Source organism: Eptatretus burgeri, chromosome 15, assembly GCF_056783735.1.
Source record: "Eptatretus burgeri isolate ZD-2024b chromosome 15, Ebu_testis_v1, whole genome shotgun sequence".
NCBI classification, from domain to species: domain Eukaryota; kingdom Metazoa; phylum Chordata; class Myxini; order Myxiniformes; family Myxinidae; genus Eptatretus; species Eptatretus burgeri.
In genome coordinates this window covers 34,611,039-34,637,329 of record NC_140975.1, presented here as the reverse complement: position 1 = coordinate 34,637,329, position 26,291 = coordinate 34,611,039, and the positions used below count along the sequence as shown (strand labels likewise).

Genomic DNA, 26,291 nt, shown 5'->3' with positions numbered 1-26,291 from the left:
AATGTATTTCTGGCTCAGTATTCTGGACAATCGTGGACCTTCTTGGGAACTACTGGCAAACCGATTTTGAAGGCTTTGAGTGGTACATACTTGATTCAGTAAAATTGTGAAAGTAATGCTTTTGTCAAAAAATTATTGTAATGTACAGTAGATTTCGATACCTTTTGAGCTGAAATAAATCCAACAGTATTTGAGGTAAACCTTCCAAAATCAGTGATCCATTAGTTTGCAGACTAAACTACTCGAGGAATAAAGTTTGTCCGCAGGAGCAGAGGCGACAGCAGGGTGGCACCAATGAAAATGGTTCTGGAGCTAATTGGGACCAGGTTGTTAGCCAGGTGGAGCAAGGTGGCATCTTTGGTGGGAAGCCTGTCAAGTGCTCTGATGAAATATGCCCACATAACAGGACTTTATCTACTATTGGACATTGAACCAGTATTAATAAAGCATCTCATGATCATATTTTATTGGCAAACAAATTCCATTTTCCATCACTCATCGCACTTTACGATGCCTCATGAAACCGATCATTTCATTTGCAGTAACAATGGGACATAAATTCAATATGATGTGCATTATATTTTATCAATTCATAGTATTTAGTATGCAGTAACAAATTAATGCAACAAAATACCGGTATTTTAGATGAATCATCTGTCATCAGCTCCATCGCCGTCAACATTGACACCCCCACCACCCCGCATGTGCACTGTTCTTGGTCAGTAGCAGGATAATTTTTACAGTTGTGACATCGACAAAAACGTTGCAAGACAAACCCGACCTATGACATGAGCACCGCCCTCCTTCACAATAACATTTCACACAGTGACAATTAACATTCTCTTTGAGGAAACACTTTGGGGCTGGGACCGCTGTTATTCATGTGATACACAGTTCATTGTTTGTTTGTTTTTTGTATACCTTGTCGAGGCTCGTGTGAGAGCCAACACACAATGCACAGCAAGGGGGACAGGAGTGGGAAGGACAAAACAGTGGGAACAGAGACATTAGGAGATCTGTGGAAGGGAAAGGGATGGGGTGGGGAACATGGGGAATACAAGATGGACATTACAGGGACTTTCAGGAAGGAAAGCAGGGAATTTGAAGGAGGTGGGCTTGGGTGGATTATCGGGGGTAGAAAAGATCGAGGATTTGGATGGGGGATGATAAGAGGTGGTGGGGAACAGCTGTTTTGAAGGTCTGGAGGGAAGAATGGGATTGAATAGAGTGTGGGAGTTTATTCCAAAGGCGGGAAAAACGAGGAATGAAAGGGTGAAGGAGAGCAGCGATTCGTGATTTTGGTAGTTTTACCAGAAGGGGGTTGTTGGTGGACCTTGAGCGCCTTGTGGAAATGTGGTGGGGACAAATCGCAGAGAGACCGGGGGGGGGGGCGAGGCTGGAGAGGAGATGGTAGAAGACAGAAAGACCATCGACCAGCCTGTGGTGAGAGAGTGAGAGGCCCAAAGACTCAGCCTCATTGCACGAGATGCCAATGATCCGAAATACCTTGGTTTCCACATTGTGAAGCCGAGAAAGGTGGGAGGCAAGAGCACCAGCCCTGAGGGGAGAGCAGTACTTCATCAGGCTGCGTACGAAAGCGTTATAAGTGGTCAGGAGCTCATGTTGGGCCGTGGAAGGACTTTGCACCACGGAGGATTCGCAGTCGGCGACTGGCTTTGGAGGAGAGGTTTGAAATGTGGCTTTCCCAGGAAAGGTCATGGTAGATAGTGAGACCCAGAAGCTTGAAATAAAGGACTTCTTCCAGAGGATTGTTGAGAAAGTGGATGGGGGGGGGGTTCTAAACGGTCCTTTCGGAGAGACATAGTGAGAGTGTGAGATTTTTCCGGATTGAAAGACGTTCCACATGTTGGACCAGTTTGTGATTTTACCCAGATCTGCAGTGAGCGAAGAAGCTGCTGCTTGCTGGTCTGAGGGATGACAGATCGTACGGCAGAGGGTGGAGTCATCAGCAAACAGATATAGAGGATTTTCCAGAGAGTTGAAGAGATCATTCATGAAAACCAGAAAAAGAACAGGGCCCAGAACGCTACCTTGAGGAACTCCAGCCTGGACAGGAAGAAGGGATGAAAGAACTCCATTTATGGGTGCACGTTGACTGCGACAAGAGAGGAAGTCTGCGTGCCATGAGTGGAGATGGCCTTGGATACCATATGAAGAGAGTTTGGTGAGTAGGGCAGGGTGCCAGACCGTGTCAAAAGCACATAATATGTCCAGGGATACGGCTCGGATTTCATGTCTGGCATTGAGGACCTCCATCCATTGTTGGGAGAGCAAAAGCAGCATATCCAGGGAAGAGTGACCTGGTCTGAAACCAAATTGATGATCGGAAATCAAGCCATTGGAGACGAGGAAGGATTTCATGTCTGATGGGATGATGGTTTCCATAATCTTGCTGATGATTGGGAGAAGGCTCATTGGTCTTTAGTTGCAGGGATCTGTTTTTGCACCTTTTTTATGCAGGGCAGTGATGTTTGCTGATTTCCAAGCAGATGGCAGATGACCATGAGCAAATGAGAGGGTGAATAGAACAGAGAGAGGGTGAGCAAGAGCAGAAGAGCAGGTTTTTAGGACACATGTGCTGATGCCATCTGGACCGGTTGCAGAATCTGAGTCGAGGTTTGACAGCAAGCTCTCCACCTTGTCAGGAGAAAAGGAGACAGAGTCCAGGGACAGTTGGGTGTGACTGGGTAAGGTGGGTAGAGAAAGTGATGGGTTTTGGACACAAGATTTAGCTGCAAACACCCAGTTTAGGCATTCAGCTTTTTCACATGCTGTATCAGCAATGCTGCCATTTGAGGAAGGGGAGGGGATGGAGGGGGAACAAACACCAGAAACAGTTTACATTAGACGCCACAAGGATTTTGAGGAGGGAGAGAGGTTTGAGAGTTCAGACTTGAGATTAGAAAGATGTTGTTTTCTGGCTCTCCTGAGGGTAGATACACACTTGTTCCAAGCTTTATGGAAGGAACTGAGATTACCCTCAGTTGGGTTTGCTTTCCATGAGGCAAAGGCACGTTGTTTCAGGACAACTGCCTCACCACAAGCTTCAGTGAACCAAGGGTGGAAGGAAGGGTAGGACAACTGAAGACGAGAGGGGATAAATCTGTGCATGAGGGAGAGCAACGTTCTTTTAAACAATTCCCAGGATGAGTTGATGTTGGAGGAAGTCGTGATGGGAGACCAGTCTATAAGTTTGAGGGCTGCTTGGAGACTCTGCCAGTCTGCTTGAGTGAAATTCCAGACTCAACGGCGGTGAGGTTGTTCTCTGATAATAGCCAAAGATATGTCCACTTTGACAAGGATGTGGTCAGAAGAACCGATTGGAGCGGATGAAGAGCAGTCGATATTGTCAGGGAAATTTGTCAAAATCAGATCCAGAAGAGATGGAGTACCATTGGTTGAGATCCGGGTCGGGAAGTTGACCGATTGAGTCAGTCCCAATGAGTCGCAGAAAGCTTTTGCTGAAGTGCCATGACAGGTGAGAGAGGTACCCACACCTCGCCAACTGGCATGATGTCAATTGAAGTCGCCACATTTGAGGAAGAGAGAGTTTGGATGAGAAGATAGAAGTTGGTCCATGTTTTTGGATAGTGAGGTGTAGATGGAGTCATCACTGTTTGGTGGACGGCACAGTACACATATAAACATGAGGTGGGAGTGGAGGAAAAGCCGTAGCCAGAGGTATTCCTGGGGGTGTGGAGGAGTGAGGGCAGTGCATGGAGTGTGAGGAATAGAGTCTTTGATGAAGAGCAACTCCTCCACCAGGATGAGGCTCAGGTTTGTCGTACCAGAGGAGGGAGTAACCAGGGAGAGATACTTGGTAGTCATACACGTCTTGGGGGAGGAAAGTTTCTGTTAGGCAGATTATGTCTCGTTTGTCAGTGGCAACTTGTATGTAAAGATCTGAAAGGTTTGAGCGAAGGCCCCGGATATTTGAGGTCCACACTTTTAATGAAGAAGGGGGGGAGGAGGCTTTTGGTGCAGGGGGTGGGAGGGGAGGGGAGGGTAGGACAAGGGATGAGGGGGCGAGCTAAGCAGTGTTGATGTAATAGTGTGGGGATTGCAGAAGAGCTTGGGGAGGGCGCTGGATGAGGAGGAGAAAAGGCTCTGCGGAGCTGGGGGGGGGGGGAGTCAAGAGAGGGGGACGAAGGCAGTTGAGGATTTGAGGAGGTAGCATGAAGAGATGGAGGTGAGAGGGAAGTGGAAGGAAGTAGCTTTGTGGATGGGAGGGTGGGCAACTTTTGAGAAGGATGAGTGAGGGGGGGGTGAATGGTGGGAGAAAGGTGAGGGGGGAGTTTTTGAGAGAGGTGAGAGGGAGGCTTGGAGGGAGAAGAGTGTGATGGTTGCTTTGAGAGTGAGGGGTGAGTTGGCACTGAAATTGGAAAAAAAAGAATGGTTGATGGAAAGCGAACATTCATCGCAAACTGGGGGGTTTTTTTTAAGTTTTAGGTCAGAGATGCGATTAAGCACGTTTCTTGACGGATGTAATGAAGGCAAATTCAGAGAAGGGAGAGAAGAAATGCTGTAACAGTTGGATTTTTTAGGCTAGGTATGAAGGAAAGGTCGAAATGAAAGCAGTCTGTTTAAATAGTAGAAGAGTAGTGCATTCTGATACAGTAAAGAGTACCACATGGATGAAAGAGGAAGATGAAGTATTATAAGAGATCGTTTTTATTATTATTATTATTATTATTATTATTATTATTATTATTATTATTATTGTTTGAGAGAGTTTTCATCAGATTATGTCATGGAAGTGTTGTAGAAAAAATTGTGAGGTGAATGGTGAAATTTGATCGGTAAACACAGGGGGTCTGAACAGATCACGTGGTTATGGGAGAAGCACTTGGTTTGATACTGTCCATCCATGTCCATTGGGGGATGTGGAACTTATAATTTATCAAAGGGGACAACCCTTAGAAGCCAAGTAAACAATATCTTGGCAGATTGATGTCAATGTGACATTGGCGTCATCATCTGTCTCAACAAAGTTTGTCATTATAGGATCATCAGACAGTCCAACACTCCAGGGAAGGAGGTTATACAGTTCAATGGGAACGGTATCTTCAGCAGATCCAAACTTAAGATTGGTGGTATTCGGTGGCCATAGACAGTCCAGAGCAGGTTTTCTTTGCAAGGAATTATTCATGAGTTTATGATGAGCACTGCTTTGTAGATATGCAAAGTTTCATCGTTTTCAACCTTGGGTGCTGAAGCTACTGAATGATGAATTGATTCAGTCTCAATGACTGGGACGTCATTGTGCAGGTTTCCATCAGCTTCGGAGGATGAACCATCCGACAGCCTTTTTGAAGAATCATCCTTGAAGTGGTCATAAACAGTTATGGTTGAGAGCGTGTCGACGAATGCAAACTGACTTCTGTTCCGCATGGATGGTTGATAGAACGTAAGCTGCGGGTATTCCTGTTGTAGCATTCGCTTCAGTTTATCTGACCTGTGGAAAGCAGAGCGCATTTGAGGTGACTAAAGGAAAAACAAGTCTTCCTATCCAGAAGTGAGGAGATGCTCACTTTTTAACTCTTTCAAAATAGCAACAACACCGCTTCTACCAAGTTTTTTTTTTTTCTTGAAGCGTGAAGCAGTCTTGCAATTTACTTCCAAAAAAAAAAAATCTGAATTTTGATCTCCTTTACTGCTTTAGATGAAGCAAGTACATTTTGAAGCAAATACACAGCAACACAACTACACAAATTGGCAGCAGATGAAACTTGTGAACTCAGTATTTCTGTCCTGAAGCATTAATTTTGAGGCCATTTTCAGATGGCGTCCAGCAAATGATACCAAGTGCCATTCACTGCACAGGTGCATTTACCTGAAGTATGTGAGGGTAGCTACTTCTCTTTCAGTGCATTTCAAGAATAAAGTGATGAGCTTGGTCATCTGGAACACTTCATGATTCATGATTCTTGATTCGTTCCTCCTCTATGACCGTACTGTGAAATGTTTAGGCTGCGGCGACGTTGGCACTGAAATTCCATAAATATATTAGATCATGCCCATCCTTAATATTAGACATCAACTTGCTGTTGCATTCAATATGATTATGAAGCCCTGGTGTTGGCTTAGCAGTTAGGGTGGCTGACTTGGGATCCTACGGTCCTGAGTTTGAGCCCTGTTTGCCGCTGAATTAATACCAGGTGGGGTTGACTCAGCCTGTCATCCTTCCGAGGTTGGCTAAATGAGTGCCAGTGTACTTGTAATAGGGACATTGCGTCAGTGGCATAGCTGTGCTCCAACCAATGATGCAACCAGCAGCCATAAGGCTGCACTTGAGAGAGCGAGAATATGATTATTTTTACCTCTCTGGTGCAGTTCTTGGTTTGTGTTTATTCAACAGGAATCTGCAATATTCCTTGAAGCAAAGTTTGTGATTTCTCACTTCAAGGGCAACCCGGTCTTTTTCTCTGATATACATCAGGATGCTTTCATCGCGTTTCAGTGTGCCAGCATCCAGTAGTTTTCCTGAAAAGTCATCCATGTTGGCATAAAATAATTTGCATTCACCCTTTTCACTTATTCGGGAAGTTTGATAGTTTCACACTGTTGGAAGATTTAGTCATCGAGCTATCGCCGGCACCGTGGCCAAATTCCAAATTTCTGCCCGAACGAGTCGAAAGTGAGGCCTAGCTGGCCAGCCGGTTTGTGAAGACTCGAGCCAGACTTCCCCTGGCCAACCCCACAATAAATATGGGATAATAGTAGCCATAAAAGAAGAAGACACTCTTGGAGGATTTACTGGCAAATTTATGAACCTGCTCTCAATGTCTCAACTCGCATGAAGGTGTCATCTGTTGTTTTATGAAACACTCAAATGTAGCAGTCCACCTTCTTGCAAATTATGCACATTGCAGGCAGGACATCTGCTCAGGCACGAAGGCTCAATTCCGAATGCAATTTTTTTCCATGGGCTTTGTGTGGGATGAAGTAGATAGGCAGAAATAGAACATTGAAATGACCCCTCAAACTCCGAGGAGGTGGACAACAGCTTCCTCTTCAGCTTTTTTTCTCACCGAGTTCGATCAGATACTTATTAATAAAATACCGATTACAGGTTTTATGAAAACCTGCTTCGGCAGGAATGACACTGGACTCGACTTCGATGGGATACTCATGATCCTTTGCAATTACATATTGGCAAGCACTGGCTGTTCCTGTCTATTTCTTCAAACATTTGTGACATTTACTCCATCTCAGTGGAGTAAATGGGTCAATGAGGCCATTGAAAGCGTTTTTGCAGTGCATAAAGCACTTCAAAGATGATGTGCTCAACATGACGAACCTGTGATGAGTGACGTGGCTTCACAATCATACACATCATGTGACACAAGCAAGCGCTCTGATTGGTCATGATTCAAAAAGCAGTGTGCAATTCATGCTTCAACGTGGAGAAATAGTCCAACCTTAAAGCTTACAAAACATCTAAACTGGCAGGATTCGAGAGTTAAACTTCCTCCCACCACCACCACCATCTCCAAAGATCGTGTACCATAATCAGTTGCATGGGAGCCCTTGTTGCCTCAGGACCACATGCAATTGCATGGGTTGCATGGCCCTAACACCACCATTGTCACCATGCACACCATTCTCAGGTAGGTGACACTTTCTCGTTTTTTATATCATGTTCACAACAATATATTGAACTGTGTTTCAGATTGAACAAACAGATTAAACTGTGTTTCACTCATTTATTCCACATCCGACATGGTGCCTGTCATTGACCTCATAGGACGAGTCCAAATACTGTACAGTACACCCCATACATTCGCAATGCACAGATTCCACTCATACATTTTATTATTTTTAAAACACCAACATTTGTGCTGCACGGGTGTGGTTCACAACTGCATGGGTTGAGACCAGAAAATGCACGGACCACGAATGAAAACTACACGGCATGAGCGCTGGGTGGGGAAGATGAACAAACTGGCCAAGTTGACTCAGGCATGCGTGCATTTGTTTGTTTCGGTCGTCGAGACAGGGTATCGCAGTGTATTATGGGAGTACTGAAGCGTGACCTTACTCCCCACCCTACCCACAATCAACCCCTGCAATCCAACACACAGCCACCTGACACATTTAGTTGCCATGAGGTTCCGTCGGCATTGATTTTTTTTTCTTTTCCGATATCGATATATCGGTGTGCTCATACCCATATATCATTATATATATATATATATATATATATATATATATATATATATATATATATATATATATATATATATATTTTTAACACAGGTTCCAAAAATACGAAATGGTTCAATGTCCATTACGTAGTCATATATGACGTACACATCATTGACGCATGGTAATTTTTCAAAGTATTCCCACACAGAGATTTTTTTTCCCCATGATGAGAATGGTTATTTTACTTCCCACTTCAACTTGTATTAAAAATGATTTTGTTTAAAAGTGAGATCAGTGTTGGTAATCAGCACAGGCTGGTATTGCTATCACAGATCACCATACCGGTAATCAGCACAGGCCAGTATGACTATTGTGGATCGCCATACCGGTAATCGGCACAGGTCAGTATGACTGTCGCAGATAGCCATACCGGTAATCGGCACAGGTCAGTATGACTGTCGCAGATAGCCATACCTGTAATCGGCACAGGTCAGTATGACCATTGCGGATCGCCATACCGGTAATCGGCACAGGTCAGTATGACTGTCGCAGATAGCCATACCTGTAATCGGCACAGGCCAGTATGACCATTGCGGATCGCCATACCGGTAATCAGCACAGGTCAGTATGACTGTCGCAGATAGCCATACCTGTAATCGGCACAGGTCAGTATGACCATTGCGGATCGCCATACCAGTAATCGACACAGGCTAGTATGACTATTGCGGATCGCCATACCGGTAATCGGCACAGGTCAGTATGACTGTCGCAGATAGCCATACCGGTAATCGGCACAGGTCAGTATGACTGTCGCAGATAGCCATACCTGTAATCGGCACAGGTCAGTATGACCATTGCGGATCGCCATACCGGTAATCGACACAGGCTAGTATGACTATTGCGGATCGCCATACCGGTAATCGGCACAGGTCAGTATGACTGTCGCAGATAGCCATACCGGTAATCGGCACAGGTCAGTATGACTGTCGCAGATAGCCATACCTGTAATCGGCACAGGTCAGTATGACCATTTCAGATCGCCATACCGGTAATCGGCACAGGCCAGTATGACCATTGCGGATCGCCATACTGGTGACTGGCACAGGCTTTCGAAAGCACACCCGATTCATATAAAACATGAAAAAGAGCAATCTGGGATTGCAAACCCTCCTCAGGACTTCTTTTGAGTGGTGTATTTTTATAGTTTTTCAGGTAAATCCAATATGGCTGCCAAACCATATGACCCATGACGTCATATGTGTGACTCTTTTGTTCCTCATGGATCGGCGGTCATATGTGTAAAATTTCGCCTCAATATTTTCAGCCATTTCAGAGAAGAAGATTTTTGAAGGTTTAAAAGAAACAAAAAGAATACGGCTGCCGAATCACGTGACCGATGACATAGTCAAAAAAATTTGTGGACCATTTTATCCCGAGATGACCCTCAAAAATGTTTGTACTGATTGGATGTAGCGTTCTACGTGTGCAATTATGATGTCATAATGAAAGCAAGCACCTATGACATCATAAAAATACCACACTCATTACCCATGAGGAGTGCTTGCTATGTGCCACTTGTCCACCCATGGCTTTGGGAACACTTGTGTGAAGTTTCCCCTCGATTTGTCCAGCCGTTCTGGAGAAGATTTTATAGGTTTTAGGGTAAATCCAATATGGCTGTGAAACCATGTGACCAATGACATCATATGTGTGAACCTTTTGTTCCTCATGGTCAGGTGGTCATCCGTGTAAAGTTTCGCCTCGATCTGTTCAGCCATTTCAGAGAAAAAGATTTTTGAAGGTTTTTTTTTTTTAACAATATGTCTGCTGAATCACTTGACCAATGATGTCATAAAAATTTTCTGTGGACCATTTTATCCCTAGATGCCCCTCAAAAATTTTCAATATTCCAATACCGGTATATCGAAATAAAAAATGATGCCGATATTTAACCGCTATATCGATATATCGCCGGACCCTAATTACCACGTTAAGACAGAGTTATCATTGGATTTTTATTTATTTATAATAAGTAAGTCCTTTATACTTCCTGCGTTTTACAATAGCCATTTATATCGTACTTTTTTGCATAGTGGTTCACCCCAAAACATCCTACAAGTGCTTCACTAGCCTCAGAAACCCCCATGAAGAAAAGTAAGCTCTTACCCCATGCACACTAAGCAAAAAGTGGAGTTTTTGCAATTGGTTCACTTCTGCCTGTCCATCGGTCAATCCACATATGTCGGTTTATGATCGAGGAACAACTTCATTTCAATTGAATTTTATATTTTGAACACAAATCCGAACATGAATCAGAAAACAAACCTGCAGTTTAGCAGTACTTTGGCTCTGAATTTGTCCTGATCGCATATGCGAAGAGAGGAGTGAGATAATTTTTTTTACTCTGTCTGCCTGTCTGGCAGTCAAACAAAATTGAAAATCATTCCAAACAGTAAACTTACTGTTTTTTAACAATGTCATAAAGGACACAAACAATAGGCACGAAGAACCCATGTAATGTGTTCAATAAGGTGGTGTAATAGCTGCTGCTTCAGCGGCAGTAAACGTCTGGGATTATTTTTTTTACAAGACCTTTGCAATCTTTATTTTATTTCAATATAATACAACTAGTACACCCACTCCCTATAGGAGCAACAGGAAGGGTCAAGTTATTAGCCTCTCTAGGGTATTACAATTACAGTCGATCTCGGCTCAGGTCCATTGGTCTGTGAGTGACGGGATAAGTATATAATGCTTCAAGAATGTTGGGTTTCCTCCCTTTCAGTTTAGCGTTAAACAGCAGTACCAACTGTTTAAAAAGGCACTCGTATGTATTTGTGGTTTAGAATATGTTTTACTTCTGGTGTGGGTGTCCCACAAAATTCCACGATAAGCTATTTATACACGTTAACATGGCATTTGTCAATGTAGAAGGCATCACGAGTAAGAAACACATTCCTGGAGAAGATGGATATATTATGTTAATAAATACTACATTCTATCATTTATAGTTTTTAGCTCGCCTGTTCGAAGAACAGAGAGCTATAGCGATACCCCCGGCGTGAGCGTGAGCGTGAGCGTGAGCATGAGCGTGAGCGTGAAAGTGTTAAAGTTTTTGGTGCAAGTTATTTAGAAGCTTGCCATTCATTTAATATGTGTACTAGGATGCTGATATTTGGCATGGAGGTTCCTTTGGGGTATATTATTGATGTAGTGAAGTTGAAATTAAAAAATAATTTTAAATGTTTTAAATTTTTGACCTGATTTGAACTTAACTATTTTGTAGCACATCAATGTTAAGGTTTTTGGTGCAAGTTATTTAGAAGGTTGCCATTCATTTAATATGTGTACGATGATGCTGATATTTGGCATGGAGGTTTCTTTGGGGTATACTATTGGTGTAGTGAATTTGAAATTTAAAAATAATTTCAAATGTTTTAAATTTTTGACCTGTTTTGAACTTAACTTTTTTGTAGCACATCAACGTTAAAGTTTTTGGTGCAAGTTATTTTTTAGAAGCTTGCCATTCATTTAATATGTGTACTCAGATGCTGATATTTGGCATGGAGGTTCCTTTGGGGTATACTATTCGTGTAGTGAAGTTGAAATTAATAAATTTTTTTAATTTTTTTTTTAATTTCAACCTAAGATGGTGTCAAAGCCACCCAATGCTCGCCTGTTTATACTAGATGCTTGCCATTCATTTAATATGTGTACTAGTTTACTGATTACAATATACAAATACATCTATTGCTTTAAAATTATTTGGATCAGACTTCACTGCAATGCTTTATAAAAAATATTATTAGACTAGTCTTTTAAAAACGATAAATGTATAAACAGGCAAGCATTGGGTGGCGTTGACACCAACTCTCTGGTTATTATCGTACTAGTATAAAAGCCTTTAAAAAATGACAGGTTGGAATTATTTTATTCAAAATATTCAAGGAGACTGGTCGATATTATGTTTCCTCGCGAGAAAAGGCATGATTTTAAAACATGACATGTACAAATGTGACCCTATTTTCTTTATCTTCTGGAATGTTTCGTTTTGACGGTACAGCCTCGTGAGCGTGTCATAGTCTGAAGCCTCAGCCTAGTGTCAGGTGTGCTTATATCTTATTTATTTATTAGACATCCTAAGGATGTAAATGAACACTCATTTTACTCTGTGTGCGTTGCACATCACGTGCAGCGTACTTCACTTTCATGTGCCTTGTATTTATTGTTATTTTGAAAAAAAATAAACACTACTGCACACCGCCCTTGAGGCTCAGTTTGCAAGACACTGTCTACAATTCCAATCGAAGAGACATAATTACTCCTTTATGGAAAATGTTTTTCGACTTTTTTATACTCACAAAAGCCTGTAGTGAACACACAGTCATGTTAAAAGATTGGCCTTTAAAACCTTACTTAAATCGTCCTTATGAAGGGGGACAGACAAATACACAAATACACACTATGTTTAAAAAAAAATTGAATGGAAATTGCCCCAAACAAGGCATAGAGTCACTCTAGGTAAGGGGCTAAGGGAAACTTAGATAAAGGTAAGTATAAAGCAAAACAAAATAAAAGAAAGAGAAAAATAACAAGAAAACCTCCATGACACAGGAAGTAGCATAAGTCAGATGAAATGCGATGGAACCTCAAAGATATTGACATTTCTCTTAAAGCTGAGTAGATCGTAGGATAATGGGAAGCACGATGCAGGGAGTGATTTCCAAAGCGAGATAGCACAAGGGATAAAACTATCTTCAAAGACTTTCATTCTGCACTTTGCATCAGCTATATTGCATGGGTGTGCAGAGATGGCAAACTGAGTCTTGCGTCCAAACACGTGTAATCCGTGTATAGAAGGAACCAAGTTAGAAAGTCCAGCAGAACATTTGCCATGAAAGTATCTGTGGAACAAACTAAGAGTGGAAACTGACCTACGGTGACAAAGCGGTTAAATAGTTAAATAAACCCATCTCCACACTAACCAGTTTAACTGTGCATTTCTGGAGCCGATCAAGTAAAGATAAGTGGCAGGCTGGTGCTCCAGCACAAATGAGGAAACAGTACTCCATGAGGGGATGTATAATGTTATCCAGGTACAAAACAGCATCAGGTGGTAAATACCTCTGCACTCGATAGAGACAACCAACTCAGTTGGAAGCACTCATCCCAATAGAGGTTAGAGGAGATGTCCAGACCAAGTAGCCAAAGCTCAGATGATTCTTTTAAGGTTGAGGACGCATGTTCACAGAAGGGAAAGACCTGTTTCTAGAGTAAAACATGGACAACAATTTAGGGGTTTTTTTGCATCGAGGATTACCAGCCATTCCCCCACTTCAACACATTCTCAAAATCATTGTCCAGTGAAACTCCAACCTCATTACGAGTCGTGTTGCGTGAATCACCAGATGTACAGTAAAGTGAAGAGTCATCAGCATACATGGCTAGCTGAGGCAGAATATTATCAGGAAGATCATTGATATAAACAAGGAACAGAGCAGAACCAAGGACAAAGCTCTGGGAAACACCAGAATTGATGGAGCAAGTAGGAGAATATTGACCCTCAAGTACCACCTTCATCATGCAATTTGTAAGGAAAGCAGAAATGATTGAATGCATCACTCCAGATACACCTTACGACTGAAGCTTGTGGAGCAGTCTCTTGTGCCACACTTTATCAAAGGCTTTTGAGATATCCAAGGCAACTAATCGAACTTCACTCTTGAGCTCCAATGACCTGTTGAAATGATCCGTAATTAAGGATATCAGATCACCAGCAGTCAGTGAGAAGTTCATTGTCCCTCAGATGGCTAAGAAGTTGTTCATTGATGAAGCATTCAAATACCTTACTTATGTCAGGAAGCAGGCTGATGGGTTGATAGTTACTTGGCTCAGAATGTTCACCAGCACCCTTGAAACCACGGACTACAGAAGCCACTTTACAGGATGAAGGAAACACCGAAGCAGACAAGCACAGGTTGTAAAGCTTGACAAGAATCAATGACAGTTCAGGCCAACACATCTTCAATACAATTACAGGATTCCATCAGGAGCAGTCGCTTTCAAGGCATCTAGAGTACAAATAATTCTGGCAACATTCTTCGGAGTGATAAATGGAACATGAATATCAGAGAGTCTGTTTAAAATGGCAAATGAGGAAGAGCATGTCTGATGATTGAGGGTAGAATTAGAAACAAAGTGATTTTGAAAGAGGTTAGCCTTATCCAGAGGTGAAGGATCAACCTCAGGTCCATGAACGCAAGGAGGTATAGAAGATTTATTGCGGTTGAGTGCACTTTTGGCAATCCCCCAAAAGTCCCTAGAGCCAAGCTGTTGAGTCATGAGTCGCAATGGAATCAGCTACAGAAGCTGCATATTTCTGCTCAGCGTCCTCAATAACTCTTTTACAGAGGTTACCTGCTTTGTGGAACAAACATTTGGACTCCAGAAACCCTTGCATATGGTACTGCTTGAAATAATGGTTGCAATGAGTAATAGCTTATGCACAAGCCAGAGTGAACCATCCATCCATCCATCCGTCCATCCATTAGGACCATACTCTGTGCAGAGTGTTGGTGCTCCATATGCAGTCTCCTAGGCAATTGGGCACAATCCTGGATGGGTCACCACTCTGACACAGGATACCAGCAAGCTGGCACTCATTTTTGCTGACCTCAGAAGGATGACAGGCAGAGTCAACCCCACCTGGTATAAATTCAACAGCCAAGCAGATTTCAACTCAGGATGCTATGATCCCAAGCCCACCATCCTCACCATTAAGCAAACAACTGGATGGGAATGAACCTTCATTTGATAGATACGTAAGGGAACATAAATGTCCATACCAGTGTGAATCCATTGGAATATATCCTTGGCAGCCATATCAGGCTAAAGACTAAAAACTGTGGTCCATGCCACATCAGCAAGAAATGAATGAAATCCATACCAATACACTTTCCCAAACTGAAACAGTGCAGTGAAAAGGATGCACTGAAGTTCAGAATGAGGAGTAACAGACACAAACAGAAACAGTGGAATGATCCGAGATACCAATTGGAGGCAAGACATTGGCAACACAGTCACCAGGTTTAGAACACAAAAAGAGATCAAGCAAGTATCTTCCATCAGAGGCAACGGTCAGGAATATGAGTGGGAGAGGAAACAATTTGGGTGAGATTTTGAGAGATTGAGAAATTATAGGTATCGATACCAGGAGTGTCAGTATTAGTAGAGTGTACCAGCCATTCCTTGTGGTGAACGTTGAAGTCACCAAATACCATGATGTGTGCAGGAGGGTGGAGTAAAATAGCACTGTCAATGCTGTCTGAGATCACATCGAGCATGGCACAAGAGGGAAAGGAAGGCGAGCGATACAGAAAGAAGAGGCATGTTGAATACAGGAGAACAATGCAGAAACACAAATATTTGTGAGAGCCATTTTCAAGAGATTTTCACAAGCTAAAGATAGAGAGTCATTTTCATAGATCCCAAGACCATGAGAAGGAGGGCGATGAAGTCTGTGAAAAATGTAACCAGGTAACATGAAAGAAACAGAGGAGATGTCACTGTCAAAGTGACACTCAGATAGAGACAGTAGATCAGGTGAATTAAGCTGAACAAAACATTGCACAGAAGAAAAGTTGGAGTGAAAGCCCTCGACATTGGAGAAACAACTATTCAAAGGATTTGAGCATCGCTGTGCACGTGCAGGTAGTGATGGATTGGCATGTGCAGTGAGGGATGTGTTATTCTTAGATTGTAGAACCATATTCATATTAATAAAAATACATAAAACATCAAAAAGTAGCACACAAGCTGAACGAGGAAGAAGTGGAAGAAGAAGTATTCAGTCAAAGTTACTAAAACAAATTCACAAGCCAGTCCAAGACACTCAATAGGGTCCCACAAACTCATGCGAACACTTTGTCGTAACAGTGCCACTCTGATGACCTCAGGAATGCAACCAAAAATGGCAGCACGGACCACTCCCACGCATGTCCATGGCAGGACAACCACTTCGACATTTTAAACCTATTGATAGATCAACCTCAAAACATTCCCAAAGAGTTCGGGATCCTGTACTACCAGGCGGCCATGACCTGCAACATGTTTATTTCCGGTACCCTTCAGAGAGACTAAAGCACGAGTCACATTTGCTCTACGGCTAGGATACGGCGGCCGTACCCCCTCCCCCCGCCCCTGAATTGACAGAAACGTGCGGCGGCCACAGAGTTTCTGAGGTGGCCTCAGGGTGGCCCTACACCGTATGGCTATCTTTTACAGGCTGTAGGGGTCTCCGTGGAATTAAAGTGCGGAGTTATCACTTTTTTCATTTCTAGGTTGGCCGTAGCAATTCGACAAGCCGTAGCCATGACGTAGATGTGTTCCACGTCGACCGTACATAGGGCGTACGGTGGGCTTGCATTATTCGTGCGTTTTCCGTAGGCTCTTATCAATGAAAAATGAATTTTGCCAACCCCCAAAAAATTACGGTGGCCGCACTATTTCCACGTTCGCCTTAGGGACCCCTGTGGTTGCCTTGCGGGCACCTTGAGGCTACCTTGCGTCTGCCTTGAAAATTATATGGCTGCCGCAGGGACGCCCTAAGGTCACCGTGCGACATCAAACCAAAGACCGTACGGCACCCCCACGTTTTCGGTCTACACAATTTCTAAATACCCCGTGCGGCTCCCCGAAAAATAAAAACATATTTGACTGTTACATTGTGTGACCGTGGAAATAATGCGGCCGCCCTATAATTGCTAGTGGCCGTAGATTTTTCAGACCCTACGGCCGCCGAGCCAAATGTGACTGAAGCATAGCACAACTATATCCATAAATTTTAAAATTTATTACTTAATTAATTAAAAGATGATTAACAACATCCATTAATCAGAAATTTTGTTTCTCCGGAACACCTTTGGACCTGACCAATCTGGAAAAAGAGGTTCTAATGTATTGTACAAGTATAACTCTACATTTAACAAAACAACAGACTGAGAGTGTGTTCCATTAACAAGCAGCTTGCTGTCGCTTACCAAGCCAGTTGTTCCGTATAAACCACTTTGCAAGTCGCTGGTCTAGCTGCTCAGCACGAGGAGCAAGTGCTTAAGAGAGGTGGTCCGTTATGTTAGCAAAAATGGTCGCCAATGAAATATTCAGAAGCATACCCCTGTTTATGGATTCAAAATCGTTGGAAAGTTGGATTCAAAAATGATATTACAACCAATGAAATGTTCAGAAGCATACCCCTGTTATGTATACTCGTAATATTATTGAAATGTGCATTTCATACTTTTCTTGTTACTTCTGCTTTTCATCCTAATTCTTCAATATCTACAAACCCGCAAAATCCCTCTCACCTCCCCAAAGTGTTCAGTGGGGTCCATAGATAAGCTTGGCAGTGGGATCCTCCTTCTAACTCCCCATTTATTTTTTTTCTTTCCTTCTTCCTCGTACACTGTAGCTGTTGCTGACATAATAAATTAGTTTTGGGAAGATGTCACAAGAGGATCCAGTAAAACCCTAATGAATCCTCATACTTAAAAAAAAAAATGGGGGGATATTGTAATAGGCTCCATCTGTCTGTCTATCTGTCTGTCTGTCTGTCTGTCCATCACACTATTTCATCCTAAACGGTTGTGCAGAAATTCACCAAACATTGTAGTTATGATCATCATATGCTAAGAAGGTGTAAGAGCATGATCATTTTTGGCCCCAACCAACCACGGCCCTGGGGTGGGGTTAAAGGATTATTCACCAAAAAAATGCAATTACAGACACATTTTTTCACATTTCTTAATGAAACTTTGTAGATGCCATCAACATTGGGGGACGCATGAAATATGAAACAATGTTTTTGGATTTGGCCCCCAGTGCCCAGGGGTGGGGACTTGGGATCTCAGGAGTCAACACAGAAGATTTTTATTAACTCAGACTTTGATATTGGGTCATTCTTTGTGCAACACTTTGCCATTTTTCAACTTTACTTTAGGTGTGAAGCGTGGGAATTTGTGACGGCATGCCATCAACTTTGCTATTCTATAATATAAAATGAGCTCAGTCTTGGCATCCCTGCGTGCATCTGTCCTGGTGTGCGTCCAACTGTCTGTCAACAATTGTCCGATAGGGGATACCACTAATCCCTACACAATTGGCAGCGCAGCCTGCAAACAGTATGATATTGTTTAACTAGTTAAGTGAGGATAGATGGGCCGGTTTCAATTTACATTAAAGCAAAACTCTTCTACTTCAATCTTCTTCTTCACTTGTTATGTTGATGAGTCTCATTCAATCCCGTTTTTCATATCAATTAGATTCGGAAAATGCTTGCTATATTCAAAACTTTTTTTTTCTACATTTCTATATTGTTCATATAATAGTAATATATTGCCCTATCAAACAGTATTTCTGATTATACACTGCCTTTCAAGGCATCACGGATGAAAGTTTTCATGGAAACATAATGTACTCACCCGATGAGCAAAAAATTCCTTGTATGCATTAAAAGAAAGCTCTTAGTCTTCAATATTTTGATGTCCTGAAAGCTTCTGACCACAAGCCACACACCCACATCTTATTTTTGAAAGCCTATGCTCATGCTGAAAAGCACAAGAAATGGGGAAGCAGGGCTATGGAGACTTTGGTGTGATTCTTTCTTTGGGGGCAGCCTCTTGGTAAATTGCACGGGAGTTAGCAGAGGAACTACAAAAGGCTTTGTCAGCGTTAGCATGATGTGTTGGAATCACCAGAGGGCAGCTTTCATTTCCAGGTTCATGGTGGGTGGGGAGGGATGCACCTGCGGGCCAATTGCGACGTTGGTGGCACAGGAGGCAAAGTGCAAAACAGGCCGGACGTTTGCTTGTTCTCAGCGGCAGTGAGGACGGAAACTTTCTATCACTTAGATCAATCCTGAGGGTCCATTTCAGGCCACAACCTTTATGTCACGAGATGAGCCATTATAGACCACCCTGTAGCAATCCACAAACCATACTTTGTCTCACCATGAAGAGGGCAACGTGCATGGCTGGGACAGGTGCCGACCGAAATCTCCATCCCCTGGAAATCAATCCCTTAAGCTCTCTATGAAACGGGCTTGTCAGTTGAATGGCCGTTACACAGAAGTTGCTGAAGTTATTGAGTATAACTGAGTCAGCCTTGGTTGTTTCTTGTGAAAGATATTTCATTTGGGAATGAAGTGTTTCATTAATTTGCTTCTCTCTGCACCTTGTGCCCTTCCTTTCAGTTTCTGACAAAACCAGATGATGACTGTAATAATGGCATCTCAAATGTGGTGCACAAAGGGGGGGGCACTGCACCAAGAAGCTGACCCTCCTTTGGTGGAAATGTTTAGCCGGTTATCTTAGTTACTTGCGTAAATGAAAGAGCCAACTTTTTTTACCTTTCGCAAAAAATAAATAAAGCAGGCCTTGGCTCGGTCTACACAATTTCTAAATACCCCGTGCGGCTCCCCGAAAAATAAAAACATATTTGACTGTTACATTGTGTGACCGTGTTACATTTGACTGTTACTCCACCGATAACGGTACTCCACCTTTATGAGACAAACTAATTTTTCAACCTCAGGTTTCCTTCCTTATCTATAACCACTGTGACCACTCCATAAACATCGTGTGAACAACAAATATGATTACATATTTTATGTGACTTCTACAAATGAAAAATGAATTGTGTATCCATCCATCCACTGGGACCATCATCTGTGCAGAGCATTGGTGCTGCCGAAACAGTCTCCTTGGCTATTGGGCACAATCCTGGACGGGTCACCACTCTGACACAGGATACCAGCATGCTGGCACTCATTTTGCCAACCTCAGAAGGATGATGGGCAGAGTCAACCCCACCTGGTATTAATTCAGCAACTGAGTGGGATTTGAACTCCAGATTCTTGGATCCCAAGCCCACCACCCTAACCATTAAGCCAACACCAGGCATACAATTGTGTGTGATTGACATGTTAGTATTATTGAGGTTGTAATAGTTTGTAATGTCTCTCCACAAGATATTTACTTCTGTAATATTGGTATCATTGTGAAGTAAGACATGTTGTTAGATCCAATAATTTCCAGCCCGAAGTCTGATTTGGAAGCATTCAGATGTGCCAGTGAATCGCAATTTGTATATCAATATTGTCCTCCAATCACAAACCAAGATCAATTGCTTCTGGTTAATGTCCTATCCACTGATTAGATGAAAATAATTAATGTGTGAAATTACTCCAGTCACCTGTGTCGTGGAAATTGGCCATTACATCCCTTCACCTGATCTAAGAGAAAGTTTCTTGGCTTGAGATCTCTTTCAAAGCATATACCTAAATGTTAATGAACAAATGAAGAGGTGAAAAAAGCAAAAGTGAGAATTAAAAATACATGATCTTTGGCTGATTTCACAAGAAGGCAATAATTTTTACACCACATTGGAAATAACTTCAAATTCCCAGCAGAACATTACATTATATTGCTGGTACAGATGTATAATTTAGGCTGCGTCGCAGCGAGGTAATTCCAAGGCCGGAGTGCATTACCGAGATCGAATCTTGTGTATGAGTGAATTTTACAAGCGCTGGATGTTGTGCTTCCCTGGCTCAGTGAATTTAATGGTGGTTTTTCAAAGGTTCTTTTCACCCTTTCCTCTCTTCGCCATCATGCAGAATGATACACCCTTAGCGAGCATCGCACGCTCACCAGCAGAACGAAATGTGTGACTTTGCACAGGGGGCAAGCACCACAAATCCATCTCAGCAGTGACCCTGTCACTGAGAAAGTCCCGCAGCATGGATTGGAGTGCAGAGTGTGAGAAGTGTCTGCTCCGGTGCTTAATGTTGCCTCCTCGGCTGTGCGGCCTGGATTGTCGAAGAGCGAAGAACATGAATCACAGTTCACAGCAGTGACAGAATAGAAGGAGATCTCCCAGAGGAGCAACCGATTATTTGGCCTCTTTTGGTCTTGGCTTTTTGAGCATCTGCTTTCCATCTCTTGCTCCCAATGGAGCAGCTTGACTACAAAAAGCCAGTAACAATTGTACAGATTGCTGACAGCCACTGACAGAGTTATTAATGCAACCTGTGTGGTCTAATGACACAATAAGGTCATTCTAACTGTGGGGTGCATACCAACATATCAGGTTCGAGTCAATTGACATTTTTTCCTTCAAAAGTAATTGAACTCTTGATTAAGCCCTGTTGTCAGCATGAAGATAAGAAAAGGTTTCTTGGGTACTTTTTTGTGATTCATTCACTTTTCCTCTCAACCTTTTTTTTTCATGGTGAGAAGGAATTTTGCTCGGATATATCTTTTTAGTGCCCATCTCAAATTTCCCTGAGGACATGATGAACCAGCCTCAAAGTGTGGAAATCCACCACATATATGGCAGAACAGGCAGGGAAAAGAGATTACCCCTGACCTGAAGGTCATTAATGAGCCAGCTGGTTTTTTACTGACGATCTGATAGTGATATAACATGGTAATTTGCTTGAGATGAACTCTGTTTCCAGAAGTGTGGCATCTGCCACATCCTTAATACTGCTGTCCCCAACTACATTTGAACTCCCAATCTTTTGGAATGCTTGCACAGTGTCCAAATACTTGCCTTTTGAATCGATGTGTGATAATGTGGGAGAACGTGTGCAGTTACTGCAATGATACTGTATGTTCTAAAATTAAAATAAAAAATAGATTAAAAAAATTTTTCAACACGTTAATGTGTGGCAGGCATTTCCTGTTGGTCAGGATGGATGCATGCAGCAGGGCTGGTGTGACACTTGCTTGCTTCCTGGTCCCCACTACAATCATGTTGTCTCATCTCGACTTAATATATTGTAATGGTTTGACCAGATGAGGGCCAACAAGCCAAAAACACGTGTCGTGAATGTGTTCGGGGTGAACTGGTCGATGAAATTATTTAATTAACTTCCCGGCATTGGCTGCAGCACAATCATAAGGACATGTAGAGGCCTGTAGCTCTGCTAAACTCATGCCTAATAGGAGGAGCCTAAATAAATGTCCAGCCAGAAGAGATATATATATATATATATATATATATATATATATATATATATATATATATATATATATATATATATATATATATATATATATATATATATATATATATATATATAGTACACGAAGTACAGTTACCGCAATGATATGTTTTATTAATTTTACATGTGTATTTGTTTCGGTGGTTAAAAAACATTAATAGCCTTCTCCCTTCAATAATGAAGTTGCATTGTAATCGTTTGAAGGATACTTAGAGTAATGAGACTGCTTCATATTGCATTTCAGTTTTTGATATACATGACATCAGCATCATGTTATAGGGTCAGTGTACTTCTTTGGTTGATGTTAATAATCCTGGCGACAAACCTCCTGACTGGTGGGTGTTCAGCATGGCAGAGACAATGAGCTCATGTGGCCGGCGACGGCGTTGTGAAGGGACTCGATTTGTGCCCTGCTGCCTCATCAAGTAAGGAGGTTTGATTTGGTATCCAGTATATATATATATATATATATATATATGTATATATGTATGTATATATATATGTATATGTATATATATATGTATATGTATATATATATGTATATATATATATATATATATGTATATATATATATATGTATATATATATATATATATATGTATATATAAGCCTGGTGTTGGCGCAGTGGTAAGGGCAGTGGCTTGGGACCCAAGAGGTCCTGAGTTCAAGCCCCGTTGGGACACTGAATTAATATATGTATGTATATGTATATATATATATATATATATATATATATATATATATATGTATTTATATAATGTGTATATATATATATATATATATATATATATATATATATATATAAAAAATATATATAAACCAAGTCGAAAACACCAGGGGTTGACTCAGCCTGCCATCCTTCCGAGGTCGGCGAAATGAGCACCAGTTGTACTGGGCCCGGTGTATGCCCTGGTTAGAATAGGTGTACCATATCCCTGTGTGTCGTAAGAGGCGACCAGGGTTGGCCAGGAAGGGCATCCGGCGTAAAACCTATGCCAAATTATTATGCGGACAACAAAACGAATTTCCATACCGGATCGGTCGAGGCCCGGGTTACTAACGACCGCCACCGGTACCGGTGGTCAGCAGGGTACCAGTGGAAATTGTGCTACTGCTGGGCGAAGGAGGAGAAGGAGACGGGGAAGGCGAGTCCGGGGGCAGTGGGAGAGGGGGAAGGGTAGAAGTGTGGAGGTGAGAGTTGGAACTCTGAATGTTGGGACGATGACTGGCAAAGGGCGAGAGTTGACTGATATGATGGAGAGAAGAAAGGTGGACATACTGTGTGTACAAGAGACCAAGTGGATGGGGAGTAAGGCGAGGAGCATTGGAGGTGGTTTCAAACTGTTCTACCATGGTGTGGATGGGAGGAGAAATGGTGTCGGGATAATCCTGAAGGAAGATCATGTCAAGAGGGTATTGGAGGTGAGGAGGGTGTCTGACCGAGTGATGAGTGTGAAGTTGGAAATTGAAGGGGTGATGATGAATGTCATCAGTGCATATGCCCCACATATGGGGTGTGAGATGGAATATAAAGAAGATTTCTGGGAGTGAGTTAGATGAAGTGGTGGAGAGTGTATCCAAGGATGAAAGAGTGGTGATTGGAGCAGATTTCAATGGTCATGTTGGGGAAGGTAATAAAGAGGATGAGGAGGTGATGGGGAGGTACGGTCTCAACAAGAGAAATGTGGAAGGGCAAATGGTGGTAGAGTTTGCAAAAAGAATGGAAATGGCAGTGGTAAACACGTATTTCAAGAAGAAGGAGGAACACAGGGTGACATACAAGAGTGGAGGAAAGTGCACACAGGTGGATTACATCTTAAGTAGGAGATGCAACCTGAAAGAGATTCGTGACTGTAAGGTTGTGGCAGGGGAGAGTGTAGCTCGACAGCATCGATTGGTGGTCTGTAGGATGACTTTCGAGGTGAGGTTGAGGAAGAGAGTGAGGGCTGAACCAAGGACCAGATGGTGGAAGCTGAAGGAGGAAGACTGTTGCGTGAAATTTAGGGAGGAGGTGAAACAGGCGCTGAATGGTGGTAAAGATGGTGGGATGATTGGGCAACGACAGCAGAAGTTGTGAGGGAGATAGCTCGGAAGGTACTTGGTGTGACATCTGGACAGAGGAAGGAAGATAAGGAGACTTGGTGGTGGAATGAGGAAGCACAGGAAAGTATAAGGAAGAAGGGGTTGGCTAAAAAGAAGTGGGATAGTCAGAGAGATGAAGAAAGTCGGCAGGAGTACAAGGAGTGGCGTCGAAAAGCAAAAGAGAGGTGGCAAAGGCCAAGGAAAAGGCATATGACGAGCTGTATGAGAAGCTGGATACAAAAGAAGGGGAAAAGGATTTATACCGATTGGCAAGACAGAGGGACCGAGCTGGGAAGGATGTGCTGCAGGTTCGGGTGATAAAGGACGCAAATGGGAATGTGCTGACGCAGCGAGGAGAGTGTGTTGAGAAGGTGGATGGAGTACTTTGAGGAGCTGATGAATGAAGAAAATGAGAGAGAGAGAAGGTTGGAAGAGGTGGAGATAGTGAATCTGGAAGTGGGGTGGATCAGTAAGGATGAAGTGAGGACTGCTATGAAGAAGATGAAAAGTGGAAAGGCGGTTGGCCCAGATGGTATACCAGTGGAGGCATGGAAGTGCTTAGGAGAGATGGCAGTGGGGTTGTTAACCAGATTGTTTAATAAAGTCTTGGAAAGTGAGAGGATGCCGGAGGAGTGGAGATTAAGTGTACTGATTCCGATTTTCAAGAATAAGGGTGATGTGCAGAGCTGTGGAAATTACAGAGGGATAAAGTTGTTAAGCCACACCATGAAGTTGTGGGAAAGAGTAGTGGAAGCTCGGTTGAGAGGAGAGGTGACGATCTGTGAGCAGCAATATGGGTTTATGCCAGGAAAGAGCACCACTGATGCGATGTTTGCTTTGAGAATGTTGATGGAGAAGTATAGGGAAGGCCAGAAGGAGTTACATTGGGTGTTTGTGGATTTAGAGAAAGCTTATGATAGGGTGCCAAGAGAGGAGTTGTGGCATTGTATGAGGAAGTCGGGAGTGGTGGAGAAGTATGTGAGGATCGTGCAGGATATGTATGAGGACAGTGTGACAGCGGTGAGGTGTGCGGTAGGAATGACGGACCGGTTTAAGGTTAAAGTGGGATTGCACCAAGGATCGACTCTGAGCCCTTTCCTGTTTGCAATGGTGATGGACAGGTTGACGGACGAGATCAGACTGGAGTCTCCATGGACCATGATGTTCGCAGATGACATCATGATCTGTAGGGAGAGTAGGGAGCAGGCTGAATCGAGCCTTGAGAGGTGGAGGTACGCACTGGAGAGAAGGGGAATGTTCGTCAGTAGGAGTAAGACGGAGTACATGTGCGTAAATGAGAGGGAGGGTGGTGGTATGGTGCAGTTGCAAGGAGTTGAGGTGGGGAAGGTGGATTGGTTTAAATACTTGGGATCAACTGTCCAAAGTAACGGAGAGTGTGGGAGAGAAGTGAAAAAGAGAGTGCAGGCAGGATGGAGTGGGTGGAGAAGAGTTGCAGGAGTGATTTGTGACAGAAGGGTAGCTGCAAGAGTGAAGGGGAAAGTATACAAGACGGTAGTGAGACCAGCTATGTTGTATGGTTTGGAGGCGGTGGCGCTAACAAAAAGACAGGAAGCAGAGCTGGAGGTGGCAGAGTTAAAGATGCTGCGATTCTCGTTGGGAGTGACGAGGATGGATAGGATAAGAAATGAGTGTATTAGAGGGACAGCGCAGGTAGGACGGTTTGGAGACAAAGTGAGAGAGGCGAGATTGAGATGGTTTGGACATGTGCACAGGAGGGAAACGGAGTATATCGGGAGAAGGATGTTGAAGATGGACGCGCCAGGCAGGAGGAGAAGAGGAAGGCCAAAGAAGAGGTTCATGGATGCGGTGAGGGCGGACATGCGGGTGGTTGGAGTGTCAATGGAAGATGTGGAGGATAGAGCAAAATGGAGACAGTTGGTCCGCTGTGGCGATATTTCTAGCGGGAGCAAGCCGAAAGAGGAAGAAGAAGATATATATATATGTATATATATATATA

At 42.9% G+C, this 26,291-nt stretch overlaps 1 protein-coding gene across 1 annotated transcript in view; it reads left to right on the top strand.

Annotated features, from left to right (window-relative positions):
* Positions 1 to 26,291, top strand: part of KIF26B (kinesin family member 26B) — a 227,864-nt gene that overhangs the window by 24,929 nt on the left and 176,644 nt on the right. The window lies entirely within an intron of this gene.